The 6342-nt window shown below is 38.1% G+C and overlaps 1 protein-coding gene across 3 annotated transcripts in view; it reads left to right on the forward strand.

The window, feature by feature from the left end:
- ZC3H12B (zinc finger CCCH-type containing 12B) overlaps positions 1 to 6342 on the forward strand; it is a 504463-nt gene that overhangs the window by 483300 nt on the left and 14821 nt on the right. The window lies entirely within an intron of this gene.

The following is a 6342-nucleotide window of genomic DNA, read 5'->3' on the forward strand; positions in this document are numbered from 1 at the left end:
TTTGTTTGGAGGGTAATGTAAAACCAGATAGGCCGACAAGGGTGCTCTCATTGCTAGAGGGAAATCCTATTTTTACAAACCACAGAAAATATGCTATTTCTTAGACTTATTTATTTGCTAAGTGTTACTACCTATAAACTATTCAAGAGCACACAAACAGATGGGTATAATTGGAGATTAAGAAACAATCTTTACCTCATTTATGATATAATTGTTCTATGTGATTTATTTATTATAAATAAAATGGGAAAAATTGAATTTTGGATTTTCTCAGAGTGGTTTTATGTGAACCTTTTCATTTTGAGAATCAGTAAATTTTTCAAACCCTTTTGCCTCCAAAGTATCTGAGAAAGGCTTTACTTTATAGTTCTCTCTGGGATTTGTGTAACTTCTTTAGCTGATGTGCTTGACACGGGATGGAGATAGGCTACATTAGTCATAACATCTCAAAACTGGATTGTGTAGGTAATGATGTGGTTCTATTGATAGCATAAATGTGAATGCACTTAGGCAACTCTGAGATGTGATGCAAATGTAAATGATTGTTCATATGTTATTACTGTTATTGAAGTTTTAAAACTTACTTTATTTGCCATTAAGTAAAATGTGATGGTTGGTTTGATACAATACAGATTTGAATTTGTTCTCTTAAAAGCTAATTATATGTGTTCTCATCCTTTAGGTACTACTTATAAGTGAGAACATGCAGTATTTGCTTTTCAGTTCCTGTTAGTTTGCTAAGGATAATGGCCTCCAGCTCCATTCATGTCCCTACAAAGGACATGATCTCATTCTTTTTTATGGCTGCATAGAATTCTATGGTGTATATGTACCACATTTTCTTTATCCAGTCTAGTACTGATGGGCATTTAGGTTGAATGTTTTTGCTATTGTGAATAGTGCTGCAATGAACATACATGTGCCAGTGTCTTTATAATGATTTCTATCCTTTAGGTATGTACACAGTAACAAGATTGCTGGGTCAAATAGTATTTCTCTCTTTAGGTCTTTGAGGACATATAGATGGGAACAACACACACTGGGGCCTAACAGAGGGAGGAGAATGGGAGGAGGAAGAGGATCAGGAAAAATTTCTAATGAGCACTGGGCTTAACACCTGGGTGACGAAATAATCTGTACAACTAATCCCCATGATACAAGTTTACTTATGTAACAAACCTGCACATGTACCCCTGTACTTAAAATAAAAGTCAAAAAAAGTAATTCTGGAAACAGTGGTCCAATTCAGAGAAGAAACAAAGAAAAAAAAAGCTTAGTATTCTTATGATGATTGAACTATAGTCATTTCTTAATTGTCTGGGCCCCACAAGAAATCCTACACAGCAGATAATTTTTGATATGTATATTTTCTTTGAGGATGTCTTTTATGAAAAACAAAATTGCTAGAAGTCAGTGGGAAGGGCAGCTGTCTTAGTAGGTATCCCTTAGTCTCTATCAAAGCATGCATTCACAAAACTCAATAACAAGTGACTTGGCCACCTGCAGATAATTGAGAATTTACTATTTTATCCTTGACAGGATTTCTGCTGGGTAAATCTGTTCTATGTGGTTAATGGGCTTTCTTGAACATTTCCAAAGGTTTTGACTTGGTAGAAATGGCCAGATATTTCTGTCTCTATGTGGGATGTCATTTGGCAGATTCTGGAAAAGATGAAGTAAAGTTTATAGTAGAACCTGATGACTAATCTTGGAAAATTTCTCTGTGCAAATGCAAACTGAATAAATTGCATTTCAAAATAAAAAATATTAGTGGGAGAGAGAAGAAAGTAGAAGACTTTGATCTTTTTTTCTTGGTGGGAATTCCTCCTTGAGGTCACTTGTAGCAGATTTTGGCTGCATATGTTTCTCTGCTTTCTTTAGATTCAGATGCAAGTTTGCAATCATTTGCTTAATCATATTCTTAAACAAGTTATAGGCAAGCTCTGTATCTTCAACACATGGCTATCTGGTGACAAAGCTCTTAGTTTCTTAAAACAAATTACATCCAGTTCTATAATTTCATCTGAGTAATGTGATTTTCCAAAGTATGCCAGTCTTTAAAGCATTCATTTGTGGATTTTTTCAAACAGTAACAACAAAAGATAATGACTCTATTTTTTTGTTGTTCTTAAGACAGGGTCTGGTTCTGTCACCCAGGCTGGAGTGCAGTGATGCCCTCTTTGCTTACTGTAACCTCTGCCTCCAGGGCTCAAGCCATTCTCCCACCTCACCCTCCAGAGTAGCTGGGACTGCACGCCTAGGCCACCATGCCTGACTAATTTTTGTATTTTTTGTAGAGACGAGGTTTCAGCACATGTTGCCCAGGCTGGTCTCAAATCCTGGGCTCAAGCGATCCTCCTGCCTTGGCCTTCCAAAGTGCTGGGATCATAGACATGAACCACCATGCCCAGCCAACACCCCCTTTCAACACATGTCATAAACTAAAACATCATCTTTGAAACTTTTCTCCCCACTCACCTTCTTTTTTTGAGCAAATGTGACTATTTTGCTTTCACCATCTTCAATGCTTTCATTTATCACTCCTTGCCAATAATATTAGGCATGAGGTGTTGACTAAGGCACTATATCATATTAATCTTCATATACTTGTAATCTGAAAAATTCTTCTCTGCCCAGCAAATTTTAACTCTTTCCTTTAAGGCTCAACTCATAGCTCCCTATACTTTTTAATGCTTAATCATTTACCCAGTTTATAATTATGAATTATATCATTATTTGATTATTGTCTGTCTCCCCATTCCTCAACACATCATTATAAGCTCCTTGAGATTAGAGTCCCCATCTTATTTTATATCCTCAGCCTCTAACATGTTGCCTGGTGCATAGTTGGCACTAAATAAATACTTTGGAATGAATTAATTAATAAAGTAATGTCAGCAGATGGCTAGATATTATATGCTTCTTGAATTCCTTCCTAATCTCTTCAACCACCACACCTACCTCCCACTCTACTGACAAGAGTTGAGTATTTCCCCTTCTGTATGTCAATGGAAATTTGCAAGTAACTTGGGTGACCAATCATATACTCAGGTTTACCTGGGACATCCCCAATTTATGCCTATTGTTTGTACATAACTATAAGTAAACACTCCCTTCATTCACAAAAGTATCCCAGCTTAATTGAAATGTTCTTGAATTGAAATGTTCTTAACTGTAATTGAAATGTTCAACCTCTATAGAAGTACATTTGAACACTTTCTAGTGTCACTTCTAGCCAACTTTTTACTAGTTGGTTGAGTTCTTTGAGGACAGGCTTAGTTCTGGTTTCTCTTTCTAACTCTGGGACTTAGCACAATCTCTGGCACTCAGGGACTGTTCTTTTGAATAAAAATACATTCTTGCTATCTTGACCCAAGGATTTTTGCATTATAAAAGAGACACGTGCACATAGACAAACACATGACACCTTCACACTTACACAGGTTTTAGAAAATGTTACCAACATTTTTCTTAAGATATTCTTGCTTAAGGTTTTGAAAGAGAAATCCAAGTTTATTTCTGCTACGTTATTTCCCTTCTACTTTGGATTATTGAGTAGGAAACTTCCACAATAATAACAAGTAATTTCAATGAGAGTTTCCTATGTTTGTGAGATGTTCCCTGAATTTAAGTTTGCTATTATATGTCTACCTAAGCATGGTGAAAGTATATATACCAATGACAATTTGGACAGAACTAAGTATTTGATATTATGAAATAAACATTCTATGGTCCACTAGCTAAACTTATCTTTTACAGGTACCTCTCATTTGCCAAGAAAATATACATTAAACAGCTGGGGGTTTTGTTTTGTTTTGTTTTGTTTTGTTTTGTTTTGTTTTGGAGACAGAATCTTGCTCTGTCGCCCAGGCTGGAGTACAGTGGCTGGATCTCGGCACACTGCAACCTCCTCCTCTTGAGTTCAAGCAATTCTCCTGCCTCAGCCTCCCAAGTAGCTAGGACTACAGGCACGCGCCACCACACCTGGCTAATTTTTTGTATTTTTAGTAGCGACGGGGTTTCACCATGCTGGCCAAGCTGGTCTCAAACTCTTTACCTCGTGATCCACCCACCTCGGCCTTCCAAAAATGCGGGGATTACAGGCATGAGCCGCCACACCCAGCCTGTTTTTTGTTTGTTTGTTTGTTTTTGTTTTTGTTCTTGTTTTGAAACAGAGTCTCACCCTGTCTTCTAGGCTAGAGTGCAATGGCACGATCTCGGCTTACTGCAACCTCCACCTCATGGGCTCAAGTGATTCTCCTCTCCTCAGCCTCCTGAGTAGCCGAGATTACAGGTGTGTGCCACTGCGCATGGCTAATTTTTGTATTTTTAGTAGAGATGGGGTTTCACCATGTTGGTCCAGCTGGTCTTGAACTCCTGACCTCATGATCTACACGCCTTTGTCCCCCAAAGTTCTGGGATTACAGGCATGAGCCACCGCACCTGGCCATAAACAGTTGGTTTTAAGTGACTTGGAAGCTTTGAATAAATCTAGGGGAAATATTTCAATGTCCTGTATACACTAGGAATTATTTCGAAGAAAATAAACTGTAAGTCAGATAGTAAATGTGGAACTTATAAGAAAATGGGTGTCTTTATGTTGACTAATTCACTGAAGGAAATTTTTAACGTCGTAAGTGGTAATTTAATCATTCCAGGAGTCTTTATATGCTGCCTGAATGTCGTTTCTGAGATGTTGATTATGTTTGGCTCTGTTTCCAAATGTGACTCCTAAAGTAAGCATGCAGTTATTCATAGCATTCTTCAAACTATTAGAGGTTTTCCTTGTTTGTAGAAACAGAATTGAGGCAGGGTGTGGTGGCTCACGCCTGTAATCCCAGCACTTTGGGAGGCTGAGGAGGGTGGATCACCTGAGGTCAAGAGTCCGAGACCGGTCTGGCCAACATGGTGAAACCTCGTCTCCACTAAAAATACAAAATTAGACGGGCATGGTGGTGCATGCCTGTAGTCCCAGCTACTTGAGAGGCTGAGGCAGGAGAATTGCTTGAACTTGGGAGGTGGAGGTTGCAGTGAGCCAAGATCACGCCACTGTACTCCAGCCTGGGCAACAAGAGGGAAACTGTGTCACACACACACACACACACACAAACACACAACTGAGATGTAACTAGAAATATCTGGCACACTGGTCACATAAGTAGCCTGTTATTTATTTATTTATTTATTTTGAGACAGAGTCTTACTCTGTCATCCATACTGGAGTGCAGTGCTGTGATCTCACCTCACTGCAACCTCCACCTCCCAGTTTCAAGCGATTTTCCTGCCTCAGCCTCCCGAGTGGCTGAGATTACAGGCACCCGCCACCACACCCAGCTAATTTTTGTATTTTTAGTAGAGACAGGGTTTCGCCTTGGTGGCCAGGCTGGTCTTGAACTCCTGACCTCAAGTGATCCACCCACCTCAGCCTCCCAAAGTGCCGGCATTACAGGCATGAGCCATGGTGCCGTCAGTAGCCTATTTTTAGATGAGTCAGCACAGCTTCTGCCTGAAGAGCTCATCAGTGCTCAAAGGTCCACAGCCTTACCTCACTGTCAGTTTTCTTTTAAAAAGAAAACCAAATCCGTAGTGGTATCATTACCCCCTTTATGTATATTGAGAACTTACTGTGTTATCTTCACTTTTCTAAGCACTTTCCTAATATATATTATGTAATCGTTACAATTACCCTATAAGGTAGCTATCAATATCCTCATTTTACATATGAGGAAATTGAGGCTCAAAGAAAAGAACACACTTAGGCCAGGTTAGAACTGAAATCTGCTGGGACAGATGAGGTAGGTTAGAGAAGGAGTTTAGAAATACAATTGTCCCTAATTCTCTCCTGTAATTAATATTCTTCTTATTGTGTTCTAGTTTGTCTTGCACGTTGAGTTGCTTTTTCTCCTTTTGTTTATCAATTACAATTAAAAAAGGGACTTCAGACACATTCAGGAAAGTGCACATACACACCCTTTCTTATCTGAAACATACCTCTCTGTTTGTTACCCTTACAGCCTGCTTTAGTTGTCTGAGCAATTTTAATGTTTTTCTAATCTCCTTAGTAAATGAGTTCCTGATATTTTGCAAAGAGTAACGCTGGAGAGCACGTGCTCTTCAGGAGTGGATTTTAGCCTTAGCAAGAAGGATATGGTATGGGATCTGGAAACGCTTCCTGGCAGAAAGTAAGAAAGAGAGTCTTTCCATGAAAATATATATATATTATATATAATATATAAAATATATAATTATATATTTTATATATTAATTATATTAATATATATAATATATAATATATTAATTATATTATATATTAATATAATTAATATATAATTATATATGTAT

The sequence above is a fragment of the Sapajus apella genome, unplaced genomic scaffold, assembly GCF_009761245.1.
Source record: "Sapajus apella isolate SASKATOON/1434 unplaced genomic scaffold, GSC_monkey_1.0 scaffold91, whole genome shotgun sequence".
In the NCBI taxonomy this organism is placed as follows: domain Eukaryota; kingdom Metazoa; phylum Chordata; class Mammalia; order Primates; family Cebidae; genus Sapajus; species Sapajus apella.